This window comes from Aulonocara sp. 'chitande type north' Nkhata Bay, linkage group LG19 (assembly GCF_057382095.1).
Source record: "Aulonocara sp. 'chitande type north' Nkhata Bay isolate Kocher_YH1m ecotype deep benthic linkage group LG19, A_spYH_male_GT1.1, whole genome shotgun sequence".
NCBI classification, from domain to species: domain Eukaryota; kingdom Metazoa; phylum Chordata; class Actinopteri; order Cichliformes; family Cichlidae; genus Aulonocara; species Aulonocara sp. 'chitande type north' Nkhata Bay.
The window spans coordinates 2,854,268-2,878,114 of NC_141362.1; the positions used below are offsets into that span (position 1 = coordinate 2,854,268).

The 23,847-nt window shown below is 40.2% G+C and overlaps 2 long non-coding RNA genes across 13 annotated transcripts; one reads left to right on the forward strand and one right to left on the reverse strand.

Annotated features, from left to right (window-relative positions):
- Positions 1 to 5,830: 5,830 nt before the first annotated feature.
- On the forward strand, positions 5,831 to 10,836 carry LOC147306315 (uncharacterized). 9 transcript variants are annotated; one of them, XR_015126467.1, is made up of 7 exons: positions 5,838 to 5,936; positions 6,229 to 6,308; positions 6,849 to 8,877; positions 9,360 to 9,516; positions 9,767 to 9,874; positions 9,980 to 10,101; positions 10,244 to 10,836. It is a non-coding gene; the product is annotated as an uncharacterized LOC147306315 (long non-coding RNA). The 9 variants fall into 9 exon arrangements; XR_015126465.1 differs by having other exon boundaries at positions 5,831 to 5,936; positions 6,229 to 8,877; XR_015126466.1 differs by lacking the exon at positions 5,838 to 5,936 and having other exon boundaries at positions 6,092 to 6,308.
- A 2,092-nt stretch (positions 10,837 to 12,928) lies between these two features.
- LOC147306316 (uncharacterized) lies at positions 12,929 to 17,035 on the reverse strand. 4 transcript variants are annotated; one of them, XR_015126445.1, is made up of 5 exons: positions 16,823 to 17,033; positions 15,644 to 15,748; positions 14,754 to 14,911; positions 14,271 to 14,319; positions 12,929 to 13,332 (listed from the first exon to the last, which is right to left on the reverse strand). It is a non-coding gene; the product is annotated as an uncharacterized LOC147306316 (long non-coding RNA). The 4 variants fall into 4 exon arrangements; XR_015126444.1 differs by having other exon boundaries at positions 14,271 to 14,328; positions 16,823 to 17,032; XR_015126446.1 differs by lacking the exon at positions 12,929 to 13,332 and having other exon boundaries at positions 14,197 to 14,328; positions 15,637 to 15,748; positions 16,823 to 17,035.
- Between the last annotated feature and the right edge of the window lie 6,812 nt (positions 17,036 to 23,847).

Here is a 23,847-nt window from a genome sequence, read left to right on the forward strand (position 1 = left end):
GACCACTGATAATCTCCCTCGATCTGGGGCTCCACGCAAGATCTCATCCCGTGGGGTCAAAATGATCATGAGAACGGTGAGCAAAGATCCCAGAACCACACGGGGGGACCTGGTGAATGACCTGCAGAGAGCTGGGACCAAAGTAACAAAGGTCACCATCAGTAACACACTACAACGGCAGGGAATCAAATCCCGCAGTGCCAGACGTGTTCCGCTGCTGAAGCCAGTGCATGTCCAGGCCCGTCTGAAGTTTGCCAGAGAGCACATGGATGATACAGCAGAGGATTGGGAGAATGTCATGTGGTCAGATGAAACCAAAGTAGAACTTTTTGGTATAAACTCAACTCGTCGTGTTTGGAGGAAGAAGAATACTGAGTTGCATCCCAAGAACACCATACCTACTGTGAAGCATGGGGGTGGAAACATCATGCTATGGGGCTGTTTTTCTGCCAAGGGGACAGGACGACTGATCCGTGTTAAGGACAGAATGAATGGGGCCATGTATCGTGAGATTTTGAGCCAAAACCTCCTTCCATCAGTGAGAACTTTGAAGATGAAACGAGGCTGGGTCTTCCAACATGACAATGATCCAAAACACACCGCCCGGGCAACAAAGGAGTGGCTCCGTAAGAAGCATTTGAAAGTCCTGGAGTGGCCTAGCCAGTCTCCAGACCTCAACCCCATAGAAAATCTGTGGCGGGAGTTGAAAGTCCGTGGTGCTCGGCGACAGCCCCAAAACATCACTGCTCTCGAGAAGATCTGCATGGAGGAATGGGCCAAAATACCAGCTACTGTGTGTGCAAACCTGGTAAAGACCTATAGTAAACGTTTGACCTCTGTTATTGCCAACAAAGGTTATGTTACAAAGTATTGAGTTGTATTTTTGTTATTGACCAAATACTTATTTTCCACCCTGATTTACGAATAAATTCTTTACAAATCCTACCATGTGGATTCATGGATTTTTTTTTCCACATTCTGTCTCTCACAGTTGAAGTGTACCTCTGGTGCAAATTACTGACCTCTGTCATCATTTTAGGTGGGGGAACTTGCACAATCGGTGGCTGACTAAATACTTTTTTGCCCCACTGTATATATATATATATATATATATATATATATATATATATATATATATATATATATATATACTGATATACATATATATATATATATACATATGTATATATATATACATATGTATATATATATATATATATATATATATATATATACATATACACATACATATACATACACACACACACACACACACACACACACACACACATATATATATATATATGTGTGTGTGTGTGTGTGTGTGTGTGTATGTATATGTACATCAGTATATATATATATATATATATATATATATATATATATATATATATATATATATATATTTATATATATATATAGATAGATATATATAGATATATATCTATATATATATACTGATGTACATATGCATACGCTTATCTGCCAACCTGAAAAACATCAAACCTCTGGCTCAGGCACAGCCGTCCCACTCCCATCTCCCACACTCCCCACTGAAATCTGAAGACTTAGGTGAGTTGATCATTAAACACATGGCTTGCACATATCAAAATAATCTTGCACAAAATCAAAAATCTATTTACCTAAGCAGGATATTGATTCGTGTTTGTACAGTTTCTTTTTTTCAGGGCTGGCATGTTTGGGCCAAAGTGATATTTTTTTCACAGGGCCCCAAATCCTTGAGTGTGGGTGCCACATACCTGAGATACTCTGCATGATGTGATGCAAAGTACTTTAGTGTCCATGCCAATGTTTTATTGATGCAACAACTTAAATCTTAATGATCTCTTGGGTGTTTCTCAGTCTCTAACAGGATTAGGAGTCATGCTGTAACACGATGACTTGCCACTCAAAACGCAATAATGCCTTGTTTAAAAAAACATTAATCTTACCCCAGACTTGAGTTATTAGGCGAAGAATAATTGAAAATATTCATATGTACCAGTGTCATGTTCATCTGCATAATCAGCTATGTTGATTACTATTTTCCAGTCGTATGCAAGGATAAGGCTACTTTCACCTGTAAACATGTTGGATTAGTGCTACACAAGGATCCAGAGGAAAACACAAAACATCTCCTAATATTCTTAATTTATGGAAAATTGAACTACTGGGATTTTTTTCCCTGCTGCTGCAACAATCGTGCCATGGAAAGTTTCAGTGCTTTAGCTGGTCACAACAAACGAGTGTTTGTGACAGTGGCTGGTTTAATCCCAGATTTGAATTTGCTAATAATTATTCAAATTACACTCTCACCAAAGGAAAAAACTATTTCAGCCATCCTAATAATCACCCACAAGATTGGACAAAGATGTAAAAAAACACAGACATAATTTCTTTGTTTGCATACAGGTAAATGTGAACGTAAGCACAGGATACGTTTGTGCATTTAACGGGTTTCCCTTCACCTTCCCAAGAGTAAACCTGCAGCAGTGACTCGCCATCAAGAGGAGCATCGAACAAAGTTTATATCTTTTCTTTAAATTAAGTAAACTTGGTCCACCTGGGTCCATAAATCCAGCACGGAGACCTGGAGCAGAGCGCCTGTTCTTCTATTCTCTTCCCCTCTGGTCAGTGGATTTACCGCGGGAGTAATAACTGTCAGGCCAAATGCCTGGTAAAGTGGCATACAGAAGCGAGTGGAGGGAGAGTATTTATCATGGTATTGACTTTGTGACTGCCGTGTCGTGAACTCTTTTGTCATAAACTGGAGCAGCGCTGCAGATCGATCCGAGGAAAACTGCTGTCAGCTCGACTCCCAGCGAGCATTGCTTTTCCTACAGCCACTTAGAGGACTGATAAATGCCCCCATCCCCCCTGCCCCCTGCCTGCTGCAGCAACAAGAGCATGGCCAGCATGGTCATACACACAGACACACGGTGAAACCATCTCTCAGCTTTTATATGCAGTCTAAATAATTCAATTTAATTTACATAGTGCCAAATCACAACAATAGTCACCTCAAGGCACTTATAGACGCGTGAGAGGCTAACCATTTTTAAATATAACAATTTTTAAATGTAACAACAAATGCATGAGTGTGAATGCACTCATGCATTTGTTGTTACATTGTAAAAGCCTGTTGGGCTCCATTCTACACAGGTCTTACAAGCAGACCTGAACTTTGGTAATTTCTGAAATGTGTGTAATGTACAGTTAGATGTACAGATGTTAGGGTTGAGTGTGGGTCACATTTGTCCAGAATTGTGATGGTTGGCCGGTTCACTATGCTGCTGTTAGCTGAGCTGTTGCTGGGCTCTGCTGTACTCTTGAGCAGGTTTTCTTCATTTCCATACTCCAATCATGCTACCATTCCTAGATGGTTGCATGATGCCACCACCCCACTTCACTGCAGCAATTATGTTGGGGACAATTAGAAATACTTGATATTTGTCGTTGTGCTTGGAGTTCTGCCCAAAGACTGAAATGTTTCAGAAAGACAGTTGATGGTGACTTTCCTCATTAATGTTTTCCAGATTATATTTACTGGGACCCCTAAAAACATTCAGATCAGTAGTTCAGTTGCTTTTCTTCCTTGGGTAAGACACTGAATCCCAAATTTCCTCAGATGGAGTGCAGCATGCGCATGAATTATTAAAAAGGGGTTAAAGTACACAAAATGTACAAATATCCCAAAAAAGCTTGATCGATGGATTGCTACCAAACGGTCGTCCTTTTTGCAGGTTCTCCATCTCATCTCCAAAACCATAGTAGACACAACATTCTGGTTAAAAGAAGACACCTTCATACACTCACAGTGCTCGATTTTATGAGCAGTAATATTCAGATGATAAGGTCTGAAAATGGAGAGCTTTTCCTGCTTTAGACCAGCGTGCCCAGTTGGAGAACGGTTTGATTGTGTACTGCCTTCCTGTTGTATGACATCATTCAAACCAGTTAAGGATCCAGGGGACAGTTGTATTTCTCAAGCTGAGTGACAAATTACTCTGTTCGTCACCATGACCATCTGCATATTCATAAACACAATCGCTCTTCAGGTTGTAGACACTGTGGTGAAACATGACTTGGGGGATCGTGCAATGCACAATAGCAATTACAGCCTTTGGCTGAAGGTCAGTGAAGACACCAGAACAGGACAAAACAAACTTCCTCTTCTTTTCACCAGCAGAACAATGAGAAAAAAATAGAGTGACAGCAGACACAAGGAAATCATTTGCAATACAATACTGTGGAAACACTGAGATGCTTTAGTCTGTCAGGGATTTTGTGAAAGGCAAAATGCACCCGAGTGCTCTGAAATATGTTTCACAAACCATTACGAACTTTCCAAGCTGCTCCGCTTACAGCATCTGTCCAGTTTTATGTGAGCAAATACTTTGTGCCAAAATATTCAGCACATCTAGCCCAGCAACAATTGCTGCTCTGAATTTCAGTTTCCAGAACTAGATTCATTTGGGGAAATAAATTAGCTTGAGAGTGCAGCGCTGTGTCCACCGAGTACTTGCATCTGTAAAGTCTGCAGGCTACAGAGAAGCATCAGTGTTTTAGAAATTAACAGGGTATTTTCCATCTATTTTATTTTTCCTCAGTTCTCCTTACACCCTTTTAATTTCTAATTTTGTATTAATTGTTCTTTTCACTTCCTTGCCTGTCCTTTCTTTAACCTCGTTTCTGCATATCTTCACATCATGTATTTTTTGAGTACATCTGGACTTTTTTCTTGTCCTTTTCTCATCTGCTATTCCATATTTTATGTCCCCTCTTGTTTTGTTCTACTTTTTTCTTTCCTGTAGGTCTTTGGTGGAGATGAATGGGAAATCAATAGTGTCTGTGTTGACATGGAGAAGTAGACTGACTCTAAAACACACCCAGGTGATGGATGATGACAGCTGCTGTGTGTGCGTGAGAGCAAACATTTAGCCCTTGACCGTGACCCTTCAGTGTTTCACTGGGTCTTGGTCCTTGATGGTCGGAGCTTGGGGGTTGGGGGTTAGGTCAAGCCTAGGTGTATGAGACCCTGGGGAGGGCTGGCTGTATGGAAGTATTCAGCAGGTCAGCGTTATTGAGGACTGCAGGGAGCACAAGGAGGATGTGAAGGCAAGATATATTCACCTGTTGTTCCTCCTATGTGAATCTCACCTTGACCTCTTCTTGCACATGGAATGCATACGTACAATAAAGGTATTTAAGCTGAATTAAATATAGAATAATAGAGAATAAATGCAGGAATAAACAGCTACAGAGGTGTGTATTCCATGATGTGGATGGGCTTTCCCAAATTGCATTTTAATAAAGTGAACTAGCAGTGATTGAGCAGACCTCAGATTGTCTGCAAGGTTGTTGTAAATATAAATAAAATAAGAAACACTACTCCTACAGACGTGTGCAGAGAATGGACGCTCGAGTGCAGATTTGTGCTTCAATCAGGCTAAACGATGTTTAAACAGACATGAGTATGAAAAACCCCACCTTCTAATCACGCGGGGTTGTAACTCCTGCACCATTTGTCTCTTTACATAATTCAAATGCACTAATACACACAGACACACAGGCCTCTGACGCTAACGGGTCATTGGCAGGTCAACTGAGGGTCTGACGTATGATGCCTGTGGACATCTGAGAACCTTTCTATTCGTCTCACCTTTCTCCTGTTCACCAATCCCCTATGCAGCTCACTTTCTCACAAAAAACCAATGAAAAAATACATGTGGCAACTACCAGGTGACTGTGGCTTTGGAGGTAAAGCGGGATGTCTGCTAATCCAACACGTTCTCACTCCCAACTCGTCAAACGTGTGACGCATGGTCAGGCTCCCTCTGCTGCACTTATGGACGCGCAGGGTACCCCTCTCGCGTCGGGAATTGACGTGAAGGGTCCTCCGATTGAAGAGATTGCCGTGGAAGTGCCTTTTGTCGGTATATTTAGACATTTTCCAAATCACATTGTAGTGACGTATACAGAACACAATAAATTATATAATGTAAACAACTACCTGAAAAACAGTTGAACAATACTTTTGTATGGTTTATTGCATTTACGGAGGGAGTGATGTATGCTGGGTAATGGCACAGCTAGCTACTGGGTGACTTTATTCACCCGCTTCGGCTGTTATCAGTCCATACAATGGGCGTCATTAGCACAAACCAGTCCCATAGATATGGGCCATCTCCTGCTAGATTGTTCAGAAGGTTGTTCTCATCCATCCAGTTGGAGGATCACTAACAGGAGCGTGGAAGACTCCAGAATCCACTCTGGCTGGAATCCGGTGGATACAGCAGTGTTTACAGGTAAGACCATTTAAACGGACAGCATTTATAGAATGACTATTAAAAGTCAGCGAGTGTCAGTAATGTTAATGTGGTTATGTTAGTAATACACCGAGTGCTAATATAACAGCTTTAAGATGCATTTGTAGATGTTATTACGTGTTTTACCGTCTTTATTGGTGCTAGCTTAAAGTTACGGTGTAAACGTTAGCTTATATTGGAGTAAAGCTGTTACTGGTTAAACGATGTTAGCACAGAAATATTAGCTTCTGTCATGACTGATGAAGTTACTAGTTAATAAAGTTTCCAGTAAAGTGTTTAATCGCAGCCACAGACTGACAGCAAATATCTCGATTAGCTTCAGTGCATCTGTAATAAATATGTGCAAGTTTCAGTGCTTCGTTTAAACTGTATGATACTTATACTGACCCAGGGTCACTGCAAATGATCAGTGACTCAGGTTATCACTAAACTTTAAACAGTACCTCTGTGTCTCTGTGTGCTGAACATTTAGGATTGAGTCAGGCTGCATCAGCTGAAGCTGTTATTTGTATATATCAGTATTTTTTATTCAGGTGTGGGGAAAATACGTAAGACTGCAGTGAAGCGATGCACCAGATGAATCCCTGGCCAAAGGTATCGTACTTAAATCAGACTACTGATCCAGCCACATCAGCCTTTTGTGAGGTCTGTTTAAAGTAGACTAAAAGTGAACTGCAGGTTCCTGAGAGGTGGACTGTGAGCACAGAAACACATGTTCATACATACAGCTGCAGCAAACTTACATTAATTTTAAATAGATTTGTTACTCTGATGTCTGTCTCTGTGTTAGTCCTCTGACAGACTGGTGACCTGTCCAGGTGTGCTCTACCTATGACTACTGGGACAGGCTCTAGCCTCTGTAATAGAAATGTTCTGTTATTCTCATTTAAAGTATTTAAGTGCTTATGCATGTGCTTAGTTGTGACACTGTTACTGTTCAGTGAAAGTTTCTAAAACTAGATGAACTTACTTCAGCGTCAGCAGTTTGAGAAAACAACTCCCTTTACAGGTGCTGATAAGGCCAAGGGCACAAAACAGCTTAACCATTGATACGTTAGGTTTCATAGCGAGACACGTGAAGTGTGGTGTGATCAGTTTAACTTCCTCTTCCTTGGAATGCATAAAGGAGCAGGAGCACGACCTCTGTGGCAGCGCTGACATGACTGAACTGTGATGTTTGATGTGTGTTGGCGCAGTAATAAATAGCTTGATCACAGCTCTTTCTGTGTTGCAGACTTTATTTAAAAAATTCCACGACACCCCCCCACCCTCCCACTGTGAACCTGAATTGAATATTCAGAAGACATTTGTTTAAATAGTTCTAGAAATCTGAGCTGTTGGTGTGTCCTTGGATTGTGTGGTAATAATATTAGAGCCTGCAATCTTTCTTACTGAATCTCTACTATGAGTCATGTTACCTGAGATTAATTCTATGTTTACCTGTCAGCCTGGACGAATGTGCTGTGTGAAGGAAATTAAATTAAATCAGATCTGAACTGCGTACATTTAAGGAACCTGTTCATATTTAATTGAAATATGAACCAGTGTTTTTTTTTTTTGATTGCTGATTCCAAGAGAGTCTTTGTGGAAATCCTCTTTGGCTTTTTGTTATTTTAATTCTCTTCTCTGTTTTCCAGAACAGGTAAGGTAAGGTAAGGTAACTTTATTTATACCTAAAGGCAAGGTAAATTTGCTTTACAGAAAAATGACAGCATTTGACATCCCTTTAAAAACACACATACCTAGTAAATATATAAAACTCACTGTGACACATACTTTAATAGTTCTCCACAGTCACTGTCCATATGGGTCAGTGGGACCAAGAAGCACTCTGCTAATGTGGAACTCTGACCAGCAACATCCAGCAGGACCCAGACAGCGTTTTCTATCTCCCAGCTGGAGTTTTTGTTTGTCAGTGACTGGAGAGTCAGATTTTTGTTGAGCTTCACACTTGCAGAGGTAAGTCAGTTTGCAGAGATCCCTCCCACCCTGGCTTTTATGTGCTAGATTTCTTATCTGAAACAGTAATATTTCAGTGACTGCTGCTTATACCACAGGTTAATACACTCTACTGATCCCTGATGGGAGAATCATCACCTCTGCCAACAAAGAAGCCTGGTGGATGTTTGTTTACAGTCTGATGGTGGGACATCATGCTCTGCATCTTTAAAGTTTGTCTCTTGATTATTATTCATACCCAGTAATGTGAAGTATGCTCATATCTACTATAACTGAACCAACCTGGTGCTCTTCATTTATGGAGGCTGTTGAGTCTGAATGTTGGATGTTGTGTATCTCGTGTTCTCTGGGCTTTGTTGTCCTCAGTCTTTTTGCAGGATCAGAAAACAAAACCAGGAGGCGCGTAAATGTTTCTTCTCCATGATGTTTCTTCAAATGTTTCTTCTGGATGATGATAAGACTGACATGGGATGCCACCTTTGGTCTTGTGATGAAGCAAAGCTCAGGAAGAAGTGGGATTAAATGGTACCCACATGTGTGCTGCTGAGAAGGATGTACAGGGGCACCTGCAGCCAAATCCAAGCCTCAGGTTAGTTGTAGTTGCAGAACGCTATGGACTGAGACAGCTGAGGCATCAAATGTTTGATTAAACGGATGAAAAAGAGAAGTTTTTTCCCTATAATTATCACTTCTTAAAATCTGTAGCAACTTCAAGTCTGTCAGCGTGCTGAGCATGCTCAGAATGTGACAATATATTTTTGTTCAATATTTAATTTCTTTCAGTTGCAATTGTTAAATGAAAAAAATATATTCTTATAATTTAGCAAACTAATTTATCAAAAAAAATATATATACATATATCTGTAGTAGTTTTAATGAATTAATTTGACAGCTGTATTGAAAATACCATATTGTATTCATACAGAATCAGTATGGTATCATTGTTTGTCTGCTCACTGATTGTTGAAGCTAAGAGCTACTTTGATCTGTTTAGATCTAAAGTATCCAAAGTTGAGCTCTAATGTTTCTTCACCCCTGTGTGTGTGATATGTGATTCCTACATGCTGGCAGAGCAGCAGTTTGTGCTCACAGATGGTGACGGTGTGGAGAGACGGTGGTGTTTCCTCAGAAGACCCAGCAGAGTCACAAAGGACACCAGTCCATCTCACCACCTTGACTTGCTGACTGATGTTCGTCTGCACTGCACAGAGGAAATCAGCTGACCGAGGTTTGTCCAGTGACGTGTTATGAATGTATATTTGTTTTATGCTTACAGATATGTTTTTCTTGACAGAGGCTCTGCAGAGGTTAGACAAAGCAGAGAAAACATGTGCTTTACATTTTACTGTGATTTATTGAGATATTTGTTGCCTGATGTTCAGCAGGAATGGAGAAATAGAATCAAAGGAGATGTTTTTGATGTTTTTGTAATGATGTAAGTAAATCTTCAATATTATTTATTTGCTTGGTTATATTAGGAGTGTTTCAGAGTGAGGGGGGAGGAGTCATCATCCAGGTAAAGTGACGTGGATCCGTGGACACACTTGTCTCCCCTTTAAAGGAGACGATCCAAGTCATCCTTAAATGTTAGTGCTTTCAAATACACAAACATTTTTAAAGGACAAAAATGAACATCCAACTTTGACTGTAATACAAAATAAATCTTTGCATGTGTGTTTTCAAACTCTCAGATGGGCAGCATATCAGTCTTGGACTGTCTAACCTGCCGGAGCAGCACTGAATGACCACCACACATGAGCATGTTCCTGCAACATTCAGCATCTGATCCTTCATCTGTGTGCTTCTGCTTTTGGTAAGTAGAGTTACCCAACTCCAGTAACTCTAAACACATGCCATCCATTTCTAACGGCCTGGTTACTTCCTGTCAGTTACTTTAGAAACCATGTGGTCACCTGACCTAACACTGTTTCTTCTTCTTCCCCTTAATGTTCAAGTGTCACATGTCAAACAGCTGGAGAGGAAACTACACCAGTGTACTGGGATGTTTCACCAACACGTGCCAGATGCTGTTCCTTCATGGTGACATCACCAGAGACAGCCCCGCCCACCTCAGGACCTCGCCATTGATCATGATGATTATAATGATGACAGCGAGCGGAACTAAGACTGTAAAAATCCACGACCAGAATGTTTCTTTCTAATTATGAACGAATACTGAGAGCCTCTTTCTGTGTTTTGTCTGTTTTGGGTTTTTACCTCATTTGTTACTAACAAAGTTCACAAGCTCACACAGTTTACATTCTGTATGTTTCCATCTTTACCAGACACACTCTAACTGCATTTAAGAAAATAATCCTTAGAAATCGTCGTTTTTCTCTTTTGTAATTGATGATAATTCAGTGAATATACTGCGCTGCTTCCTTTTATTGCGTCACACATTGCTTTAAGTTTTTCAGTGTCCAGTTATTTTTTACTGCTGTTTGAATTCTCTGTATGTTTGACCCTGTAGACTGTTTGATGGACTGCTTGTCTTCCTGTTTGTAACCGCCGCCTGTTTTTTAATAAAGATTTGGATTTCTGACTTCAACACAGCCTCTGCGTGTCCTCCCTTTGTGTCGTCTTCCTCTGTGAATGTGTTGCATGTGTCACAGATTCATTTTATTAACAGCTTTCCCACAGTGAGTTGCATCAGCATTCATTCACAGCACATTTCAGAAGGATTCAGATTAATACAGTGATCTTACAGTCAGAATGATCCTGACAGAGTGCCACTGTAAATGATCTTTCATCAGGTCAATTTTAAAGTTCAGTATTTCAAAGCAGGAGTTATGAAGAATCATGCTGGCATTAGGACTAATAATATGTACTTACAAAGTCAAAGTTTTTTAATTATGCTAGAATATTGGAAGACAATCAACTTTGTGTTTTCGGCATATTAATTATTCTGAAATAGAGACGGTGACCCTCACTGTACAGAAGCACTAAACAACTGACAATCTAACAGACATCATTGGCCTGAGCTGTCATGCACAGTGAGTCTGATCCTTTGCTGTGAGAGTCTGACAAGCATGTTTCTGGTCAGTTTGGAAGAAATAATATCACAATGTTGATCTTTCTTTCCAATATTCCTTCTCTTTTAAACTGTGATCAAAGGTACTTATGTTCACAGCATGTAATAATACTGACAGTCCAGGGCATTGTGGTCTGTTGAGCTAGGGTTAGGGTTAGGGTTAGCAATTCAGACATATGTAATCAATATTAAACGTCTCTGACGTGGGCCACTGTCCGCAGTGTTGGGAAATCCATACCAGGCTGGAACGAGTCAAGGTAGGTGAGCATCCACGAGAAGACACAGCAGATGCATCCTACTGACAGGACCAGGAGACTCCAGAAACCCAGCATCTTCTCTTCAGTGCCATCCACTCCTGTCACCCTCTCTGCCCGCAGCTCTTTGAGTATGGGGTAGATAAGGGCGCAGAGAAACCCTTATTACTAATTCGTATTATAATTCAATTTTCATGAAATATTCATATTCAGTATCGGTCCTTTTATATTATAACCACGGATCCACCCAGGCTCATGGTGGGGCAGGGCTCTGTCCTGGGATGCTTGAGTACAAGGTAACGTACACCCTGACCAGGTATCCAGTCTGTCAGAATTGTTTTCAATATTTGGTTCAAAAACACGAGTGACAACAAAAATCCAACTAGGATTCTTGCATATGATGAATGAAGTCTGTCTTTGACTGTATTGTCCAGCTGATCCATCAAACCCCCAGCAGGTGAACCTTATTCATGACATAACACGGCAACAATGTAAAAAATGAAACAGCAACAGTCTAAATGTAAAGTGCATTCTAAAGTCCTCTTCAATAAATCATATGCAAAGAGTCATTCAGGACTGTAAAACGTGAACTACAGAACCCAGAGTCTTCATCATTAAATCTCTGGTTGCTTCATTTTTCTATCCTATATCAGATACTTTAAGGTTAGGTTAGGTAAACTTGCATTCTCATGGTGAGGCAAAGTGCTTTATGTGTGTGTGTGTCATGAACGGCTATAAAAGGCCTATAATTAAAGAACAAAGCAGGGTTTGAGTTCGAGTTACGGCAGACTGTCACTACTTGTAAATGGAACGCAGCCTTCCTACGGCGGACAGCTAATAACAGGAATCGGACGCGGTCCACCCAAGTCCACAGCAACCACCATAGCAACCGCCTAGCATGACCTTAAAAACACATTCTGTCTTCTTAACTATCAAAAACGTAAAATGATTTGCAAAGTGTTTAAGTGTTACAGCTGCAGAGAGCTATGGCGGTATCTATGGAAGCTGTTTACATAGCTAATAATATACGATGTAACCATGGAGACAGTCAGTCACGTGAGCTAGCGGTGCACGTTTACTACAGTGAATAAGGTGATTGAGTGCACAGCGTCCACACTCTGCAGAGGGTAAAGACATTACTTCAATATTGTTTTATATTGATATATATTTGCCTTCTGTTGACCATCACCTCAGGTTCACCATTACAGTTTCAGCAGACAGATGCACACTGTCTAAACACATTCAAAAACTCATGTCTCAGAAATAAGCACAGCTGTTCATGTTTGTCATTAGAGTTTTATTTGTAAGAAAATTATGAACTTCATATTGTGCATTAAATAAAAGAACATTTCACAACTCTGAGTCAACAGAAACAGGTAACAGAAATGTCTCTAATGTGTACAGTGTAGTGTAAGCATTAAAAGATCATAAAAGGAAACACTAACATTTATGTGAAATAATTGTAATAAAAAAATGAGCAGGTGCTTTATAGATTTAAAAGAAAGAATCTGAAAACAACACTTTTTTGGTCTAAGTGATCAAAGTAGAAAACAGAACTGATGTTCAAGAACAAACCGTAGCTGCACTAATATTACACATCTCCATTGTTGTGGTGAACAGACATGTTGCTTTTAAAACCACATGCAGTGTGTGACCATGACTGTTCACTGAGACCATGAACGCCACTTCGCTGAAGCATTCTTATTCTTCTTCTTGCCATTAAATTGGAAGCAGAAGCAGCACGAGCTGCTTTGATCTACTGAAATGAAAAAGCAGAACATCTGAGTTGAAACCAGTCAGCTGAAATCATTAAGACAGGAACAAATTCAATGCAGTGTCTCAAGTGGCTAAGCCTGTTACAACTGTTGATACAAGCTAAATACGGTTAACACACAGTGTCAGGGAGCTCCAGTGTGGGAACTAGTGGCTTTAGGTTTGTAGTCATTTAACTTTCATCCATTCATTCATTTAATTCAGGAGGAAGAAATGCCAGGTTGGTGCAGGCTGGTTACATGCATTTGGTCCCATGCTGTCTTTAATTAAATGACTTGGTTCATTTTATGGCTGGGCTGTATGTGGGGTTATATCATGTTATTTGGGCAGGAGGACCTGTCCTCTGTTAGACTTATAAAGTTTCTCCATAAGTAGAGTTTCTAACTCTTCTAGCACATCTGTGGCTGACAGCTTTTTTGGTGGCTCTTTTTACCCCACACTGGTTGTGAGTGTGTAAATAGCCCCACTAGTTCTTTTGGGTTGCAGTTAACTTGGGAGGAAGAGGTAGGTCTGCCATGACTAGATGAATAACAATTATCTGGGATACATAAATTTCATAATGCATGCATATATCTCTATAAACCTGCCTGAGGGCTGCCATTTTTACATTCAGTTATTTCTCTGTTGAATCTAAATAATGAATGTGTTACAGTTAAACTGACACTGATCAGTGTAAATGGCTCATTGGGAAACAGAAACCTTTAAATTAAACCTGATATCGAGTGTCAAACCATATCAAAGCTGTAAAAGCTGTTTACAGTCAGAATTTATAAAACTTTGATTGTAAATAAATTCAAACAAGTAAGCTTTTCTCTTTGTGCTGAATATCAACACTGTGACTTCTTAGACTGTAAGCTTTACTTTAGCACAACCACTTGTAGAAGCTGCCACTCCAAATGTCTTTTGATAACAAGAAAAAAATACCTTTTCAGTCCACGGCCTGAAGTTCTTCTCTGACATCTTCTGCCATCGGCTTTGTCTGCTGGTTTGAAGACAATAAACCACAAAAAGATGATTTAGTCACTTTGTCTGCATCATGCAGCTCGAATGTGTCGTGTAACGATGTTGAATAGCCGTCGTTATCCCTCTGCTGTGTCAGTATGATTGTACTGTACAGCATCTCATTGATATGTGAGGAATGCTAATGTAACACGATAACAGACTTACATCATTAAAATATAAGGAGCAGGAGATATTTAGATATTTTTATATTTATATTACATTTTATAGCTGACGGATATTACTAAATAGATAGAATTTACTAAATAGCTGGATGAACATGAAAAATATGTCTATAATAACAAATGACCATGAGAGCCAGTAGAATTAATTCAGCTGGACACTCAAAAGACGTCCTTAAATGCTCTTTAAGTGGCAGAACAAACGAACAAACAGTTAATTGCTTACTTGAGATGAAATCTGCTCAGCTACTTTGAAAACAGCTTCTAACTGGTTCCTCCTTTAACAGGATGACTGCTCAGGGGTAAGGCCATCATGCAGTCCAGCAACCTTTATGGTTCTGCTTTGATTCACCAGGAACTATTAGGGAAACCTTCCAGCGCCTCCTGTGAAAGACACAGGCATAAACACACAAACATTTATTAACATGTTCCACAGTCTTCCACTTTGATTTTCTCATCCTGTGGACAACAACGTACATGGATGCAGGTTTATTGTTGACTTTTGTAAGGTTTATTTACTGAACATATCCAGCTGCAGCTCCACTGTGATCCTGAACTGGATAAGCACTTAAGAAAATGTGTCAATAAATGGACAAACATCAACTTACTATATTTATCCAAACAGATGGGACCAATAATGCTTCACTGAGTTAGAGACTTTAACGTCTCTTCTATGTAAGAATGTCTCGTGCTGATATACCTGCAAACTTGACAACAAAGGTTTTTCAGACTACATGTAGCTGTCCTCTATGTCAGCTAACACGGTTACATTCATGTCACACTTATTTCTGCTTTCCCATTTTATAATTATTACTTACATTTTGATTAGATACCTTGAGTTTGTAAATGATCAGATTACATAATTGGAATACAATGTATCCAATTCAGGGTTGCGGGAGGATGAAGCCTATCCCAGCTGATACAGGACAAAGACAGGCTGCCAGTTTATTGCAGAGCTAACACAATATGTGCAACAGAAAATCCACTTAAATGTTTTATATTTGTTATAATAATCATAATTATGACTATTATTTAAAGGTTTCTTCATAAATACATTTAGATTTTTTATAACCCCTAAAATATAAACCTGAGCTGTTTCAGATTCTGACCTCTGACCTCAGTGACCTGGCTGTGTCCTCACTGCAGCTCCCTCTTGGAAGTACGTCTGCTTCTTGTCTACCCCCAGTGTTGACCGCCTGCCCTTGATATCACGTACTGTACCTGAGGAACAAAAAAGGACAAACACTTGCCTTCATTTAAGAAGTACATTCATACAGAGGTAATCTATGGAAACACACTAGTTCACCCTTTGGGAGAAATCAGTTCCTGTGAAACATTTCTGTAAATGAACATCATGTGGAGAATGAATGAAATGAGTTCTTCCGGTGACTCAGCAGTCCCACACTGACAAATGAAATCTAGTTAAACTATTAAGCATATTTGCTCTTCTGAAATCTGTGTTAAACAACAACAAACATAAATTAGTAACAAAAATACAGCTGAGTATAGGCTTTACAAACCACCAGCAGCCATAATGCTAAATTTTAATCTTCAAATGTTTCTGAGCCGTCTTCAACCTGCTTTTAACACATTAAAGTCCCACAGTCAATGCAGCCTGACTCAATCCTAGATGTTCAGCACACAGAGACACAGAGGTGCCGTTTAAAGTTTAGTGATAACCTGAGTCACTGATCATTTGCAGTATTACAGAGTCTGGCGGTCTTTGCATGATGTCCACGTCACTGTACGTTTCTAGCTGACTCTCAGGTGTGACAGGTGTGTCAGCAGGAAAGAGTAATAATAACCTGCATCCTGAGGTTTGTCATGCAGGATTAAAGGAGCCAGGCTTTGTTCACACAGCTAGGATTGTATTTTACACTGACCCTGGGTCAGTATAAGTATCATACAGTTTAAACGAAGCACTGAAACTTGCACATATTTATTACAGATGCACTGAAGCTAATCGAGATATTTGCTGTCAGTCTGTGGCTGCGATTAAACACTTTACTGGAAACTTTATTAACTAGTAACTTCATCAGTCATGACAGAAGCTAATATTTCTGTGCTAACATCGTTTAACCAGTAACAGCTTTACTCCAATATAAGCTAACGTTTACACCGTAACTTTAAGCTAGCACCATAAAGACGGTAAAACACGTAATAACATCTACAAATGCATCTTAAAGCTGTTATATTAGCACTCGGTGTATTACTAACATAACCACATTAACATTATTGACAATCGCTGACTTTTAATAGTCATTCTATAAATGCTGTCCGTTTAAATGGTCTTACCTGTAAACACTGCTGTATCCACCGGATTCCAGCCAGAGTGGATTCTGGAGTCTTCCACGCTCCTGTTAGTGATCCTCCATCTGGATGGATGAGAACAACCTTCTGAACAATCTAGCAGGAGATGGCCCATATCTATGGGACTGGTTTGTGCTAATGACGCCCATTGTATGGACTGATAACAGCCGAAGCGGGTGAATAAAGTCACCCAGTAGCTAGCTGTGCCATTACCCAGCATACATCACTCCCTCCGTAAATGCAATAAACCATACAAAAGTATTGTTCTACCTGTTTTTCAGGTAGTTGTTTACATTATATAATTTATTGTGTTCTGTATATGTCACTACAATGTGATTTGGAAAATGTCTAAATATACCGACAAAAGGCACTTCCGCGGCAATCTCTTCAATCGGAGGACCCTTCACGTCAATTCCCGACGCGAGAGGGGTACCCTGCGCGTCCATAAGTGCAGCAGAGGGAGCCTGACCATGCGTCACACGTTTGACGAGTTGGGAGTGAGAACGTGTTGGCTAATCATACGTCTATGGAAGGTTTGATCCCCTGGCTGCATGAGGCAGATACTGAACCCTGAGTTGCTCCTGTGTGTGAACGTTAGGCGAAAAGTGCTTGCACACTCTCATTTAGCTTACATAAATGTGCGTGTGTGTGTGTGTGTGTGTGTGTGAAAGAGGCTTGTAGTAAGAAAGTGCTCCAATAGAGTAGAAAAGCAGTCAGTGACTGATACATGTAACCAAGTGCTGCTCAAAGCTCCTTGCAGTCCTCACAAAACAGAACAAGCAGCTACATTTCAGATGCTAAAACATCCACAGACCGTTACATTAAACAGTGAGTTTAATTCTGTGATGGTGTAGTGCAGAGGCATGGCAAAGTTTTAATTTTATAGCAAACAGTAATGATCTTTATTTCACTAAAGGTGCCATCACAAAATGTTTTAGTATTGTGAGTTAACCTTGTAACATACTCCAGGGAGTTTGTAGAACAACCTGATAATTTAATGTTTAATGTGTGCCTGAAAGTGTAAATGAAACACTACACGTATAAAGCTTAATACATCATGGAGCTCTGCTCTCAAAAAACGACATAGATGTAACTCTGTGTGGATTTAAGAAATAAGTGCCAAGGTTTTAAAAACATGTGTAGCGCCATCTTCTGTTGTAAAGCACTTTATAAAAAAAGAGTCTGTTTGAATCACCGGACCAACAAGATTGATCCAAAACTACAACTTTTCCTTGACAAACCGGGTGTACCGAGCCACGCACTTAGGTGGCAAAGCAGATGTTCAGAACAGTGCTATTGTTTCCACTACTGTTTAACTAACATAAAGTAATGTAAGTCTGTTAACCACAACCAACCGACCGACCCAGTAACCAAAACATCTTTCAAAAACTCTAAGCCCTTTCAGCTGTTTAGACAGTTTACATCTATGTCAGTTTAAGAGCAGGGCTCCATCATGTAAATTAGCCTTTACAGTGGTCCCTGGCTATGTCTCCTGTACAGTACAGAATGTGTTCAGGTTGTTAAATTTACATAAATCTTCGATTGCTAGCAGTGTGACTCTGAAATGAAATTTTCTCCCCAACAAACACAACGATGTCCACGAAACGTTTTGCGCCGTCAAAGGCAGCTGTGGTAGCACCCAAAAGGCAGATGATGGTGCTAACCATCACACAAAAACTTGGACTTCTGATTCATTGATTCATTAATGATTCATGAATGTTGAATCCTCTGGCAGCTGCTCTATTCCCAAGTTCTGGACCTGAAAACAGGGTTTGATCTTCGGTTACTGGACTTATTTTTCTATGAAGGTTTAAACAAGAGAGAAAAGTGTGAAAATGTTCATGCCTGCGTGAGAAAAGAGTATAAAGTGTGTAGTGAGGGGTTTTACAGCCTTAAAACATCTATGATAATTTTAAAAAGTAAAGCTGGCTACTTCGTGGATTTCACCTATCGCGGGTTATTTTTAGAGCGTAACTCCGGCGATAAACGAGGGGCCGCTGTATACAGTTAGTGCCTCATTTCCACCTTAAAGGACAAATCCTGGTCACAAATGACAGTTCCAGGCTTCCATATTAAGTGTCTTGTCAGAAACTGCATTTTTAAGAATGTATTGGGCAAAAACATCCAGGCCAGACACGTCAAGACATATCTGGGGAAACCCTGTTAAACAAATCACATGTTGCCAACCCATTTTGTGTTATACCCTGTGTCTTTAAACACACACTCTTATACTGTAGGTAATGTCCTGTAGTGTAATAATAGAAGTGAGGTATCAGATACAACAGTTATAAACAAGAAATCCAAGCGAGGAGGTGGTACTGAACCTAGTAGGTGAGTTTTTTAAAATGTCCTTTTATTTAGTGAAGAACTCAGCCCTTTAAAGCGAGACTGATTTATTCTGTAAGCAATGTTCCAACATAATTAATAGAGGATCCAGCGTACATCTCCAATGCAGTCTCCTACAGAGAAATTTAGAGAGATCGCCATTCCTGGCATAAAAGATGACAGCACTCCCCTTCTGCACTTAATCAATGAAGCTGACCTTTGCAGACAACCCCTTGCTGAGTGATTAAAGCCAAGTCTCAACATGGTTTGTAGGGATCATGGAAATAAAGCTGTCCAGATGGAGAGTGAGAGCAGGCGACGTCCTGCAGCTTGAATTCCTTCATCATTTCCATCCATCGCTTTCCAGCATGCTGCCGCCACATGCCAGCAGTCAGGTAACTATGCCTCATCTAATATTGTGAATAAAGACCTTTGATACCTGGCTGGTGTTTACTGCAGCGGTGTTATATGTCACCGGTATAACCATAAGGAGATTTTTATTACTCCTAGAAAAACTCTGGCAGAACCAGGCTCAGGAAGTGACAGTCGCGAACAGCAGCTGGTCTGCTGGTGAGGTTACTTAATGCCAATAAAATATATTTACACATGTTTAATATACGCAAAAATAATAATATGTGTGAAAAATTGACAATAGACTGAAATATTTTTCATGTATATACAGAGATTTTTAGTGTAATAATTATTTCCAGAATCATCTTCAAATTTTTATTTATCTATGTAAAGAATAGTGAATTTATTAGAACCACATCTTAAATACAAGAAAATTTACTGGAGAAAATAGCGATACAACAATAGCGCACAGTGTGCATAAGTACGGGATAAAACTGAAAAACCAGAGGACCCAAGTCTGTGGAAAAGGAGCGAGGAGTTAGTTTGTAGATTGCAAAGCAGAGAATATTCAGGAATAGCTGTGATGGAAAGTTGGCAGACAGGGGAGATGATGAGCATCTTCCAGACTTGTATTAGAGAACGGAATGTCTGTTACGTTGCACTAAAAGGTCCAGGCAATGGGGGAAGGTAACAAAAAGTGTCAGTGAAGACAGGCAAGCAAAACTGTTGAATTCAGGGATTTTATTCTTATTGTTAATTACACTGAATGTGATGGACGTACCACTATCACCTTCAAAAAGAAAAGGAAGCATGAAATTCAGGAGTTGGTCACTGAACTGATACGCACTCCTCTCCATAGGAGTAAGGAGCCACCCTAGCTGCAACCCAACAAGGCTCTCTGGCAGTAGAGCACTCCTTTCTCTGACCTTAAGTACTCTGGTTAATTGCTCAGTAGAGTCATCTGCACAAAAAGAGTGCAACTTAAAGCAGGAGAGTTGGCAAGACGTGCCCATACAGGGTCCAAATCATAGGAGGCCTTGCAAGGGCTGTAACAATGGAAAAACGGAAATCCAGCTGATACACTGCAGTGCTGGAGAGCTTAGCCTCAGGAAAGAAACACTAGTCAGTCCACCTTGATTTAGCAAAGAGTAAGCAAACCAAAGGTGAGACCAAATTGTCCTCTTGGAGAGAGGAATTTGGAGGTACTTCTCCTTCCTCATTATTCTGTGCACTTTGTGCTGTGTATTGTATTACTGGAGGCAAAACAGCATAAGAGCATGATGCTATTACCACCATGCTTGACAGCAGGTACAGTGTTCCCTAGGTTTAAAAATTGTCACTCCTTCAAACATATCTCTTGTTACTATGGCAAAATAGTTCAGTCTTTTTCTTGTCTGACCATAAAACCTTTCTTCAGAAGGCATTTGCTTTGTCCATGTGGTTAAAGGTGTCAGCTTTGGAGCATGGGCTTCTTTTTTGCACATTCTCAGTAGGTGATGATGTAAAACTTGCTTCATTGTGAAAAGTGGCCCCACTGTTCCAGCAGTTGCCTTGATGGTTCCTGGGTTGTTCCTTAACATCGTAACGGTTTTCCTCTCATCTGAGGGCAACGGTTAGGGATCTTCTTCAAGAGCTTGGCAAAGTGGTGAAACATCTGAATAAATGTTCTTATTGTTTGAACAGATGTGCTTGGATTCTGGAAGTGTTTAGAAAAAAAGGCTCTAAGAAACTTTGCCAACGTGAATCCATCTCCAGTTCCTTGGACTTTTCGGGTGTTCTAAGCATTGTTCAATCCAATGGATGCTGTTAAACAAATCTGTTTTCTTTTTGCTGGCAAAGAAAAGTTGCCACTTGTAGTCATGATCAACTACAGCTGGTAGTAGTCATAACTGATTACAAATGGTAGTACTCATAATTGGTTCTGCCGGAGGTTTCTTTCTGTTAAAAGGGAGTTTTTCCTTCCCACTGTCGCCAAAGTGCTTGCTCATAGGGGGTCATATGATTGTTGGGTTTTTCTCTGTACCTATGAAGCACCTTGAGCACTTTTGTTGTGATTTGGCGCTATATAAATAAAATTGAATTGAATTGATTACCATGTGGTAATCAAGTGCCATGATGGTAGAAATCATGACAGGCCAAGTGGAGTATAATGATTGTAGTAGCAGCTGAAGGAAAAACACAGGTTTAGAAGGTCTGGAGCAAGACCTTTGATTGGCCTTGAAGCAGTCCTGGCAAACCATCAGGCAACTCAGAAAGGGGAAGCTGCTTCTTGGTCACACTGTATGCAGTGGGGATGGAGTGCTGCTGACCTCAATTGAGGATTTATTCAGGTAGTGGAAAGAATACATCAAGGATCTCCTTAATGTCACTTGCACACCTTCTCTAGTGAAAGCAATGTGCCTCAGAGCATCCTGCGGGGTGGCAGGATATTCAGTTCCTGAACAACTACAGTGAAAGGTTGGTATACACTGCAGTAATTAGGTTTTCAGTGGCAGATGGACTTTGCTTTCATGCTCAACTTTTTCTTTACCACAACAGGCCTGTACATAGTCCACAGAAATTCTATCCATAAAAGTTTGAACCAAATCAGTGACAAAGTATAGCCCTGGCAAAGCTATCAATTTACAAGTTGATCTATATTCCTACCCTCACCTGTGGCCATGAGCACAGGGTAGCGATCAAAAGAATAAGATCAGAGATGCAAGCAGCTGAAATGAGCTTCCTCTGAAGAGTGTTTTGGCTTTCTCGTAGAGATAGGATGAAGAGCTTGAATATATGGGAGGAGCTCTGCGTAGAGCTGGTACTCTTCCACATTAAAAAAAAGCCACTTGAGGTAGTTCAGACATTTGACTAAGTCGCCTCCTAGAGACCTCCCAGGTGAGAGGGAGATCTGGGCGTCTCTGATTAGACTGCTGCACCAGCAAAGCAAATCTAGATTAGTGGAAGAAATCGCATGGATATTTTAGAGTGAGAAGCAAAAAAGGTGTTGCTATGTACCAGTACAGAAGTCCATGTTCTACTATCAGTATCAGTAAGTCCTTGAAAAGTGGATAATTTCTGGATCTGCTTCTGATTGTCCCTTTTCAGTCTTTACAGATGTAATGACTTGCATCAAGCACCACCTGATATTGTTTTGAAATCTTATTCAAATTGCAATTTCAATGTGAGGATTTTGGTTCTGCTCTTCCTCTGATTAGTGTTTACCCTGTTCCCCCCGTGTGTTCCTGTATCTAGTCCGCGTTTCTTAGTTTGTGTCCTTTCATGTGTAAGTTCCTGTTTTATTGTGAAGGTCTGCGTCTTATGTGAGTGTTTTCAGTTTGCCTCCCTAGTCTCGTCATGTTAATCACTCCCAGCTGTGTTTCCCACCTGTGTGTAATCTCCCTGTGTTCTCTGAGTGTATTTAAGTTGTATTTTCTGTCTTAGTAATTGCTGGTTCGTCTGTGTTGTTTCCCCTCGGTCTCCCTGCGTCTCTCCGTATGTATTTCCCCGGACCTCCCTGCATCTTCGTTTCTGGTTTGTTTTGTTAGTTTTTCCCAGTTTAGGTTTTCCTGTTTCACCTTCACCCACGCCATTGCTGTTTGTATTTTCTTTTGTTAAATAAATACTCATCTGCACCAGAGCTGCCACATTTTGGGTCCTATCTCCAATTCCACACGTCTGCCAGCGCGGTCGTGACAGTTAAACCTCCTGATAATCCCAGAGTGCCTTTCACTGGCCCCAATCCAAAGCACTCTGTAACAAAGAGACAAAATAAAAAATGGTGGATGAAACCAGCAGAGGAGTATAACATGGGTGAGAGATTTATAATATGAATGGTTCAAACTTTCTCATAAATCAGTGCAAAATGCTTTCAGGTGGGTACGCTGACATTTATGCACGAGAGATGTCAACGTAACGAGTTCAATGAAGAGATGTGTGGAAGTGCAACTATGTCTATATGGTTCCGGTGACAACACACACACACACACACATTTCTCTCTATAGGGTAAAATCATCCTGAGAATTGCGTACATGTTGGGGAAAAAACATCTCAGTGATTAATCAAATGTACTTTGAAATATATTAATGACATGGCTGCTGTTGGTGATGCCCAAGGGTCTGTTCATAAAAGTAAAACCATGAGATTAGCTGAAGTGAAAAGTATATGTTAGTTATGTTATACTACCAGGAACATACAGAAGGTTAGATGTTGACAGGCTGTCCTTGCTAATTATCAATAAGATACAGATTTCCTCACAATTCAAATTCAATAAAATGATCACATGATATTGTATTAAAATGATGTCTTTCTTGTCTATTAGACCGAGGTCATTGTCATCATCCTCCACAGAGGA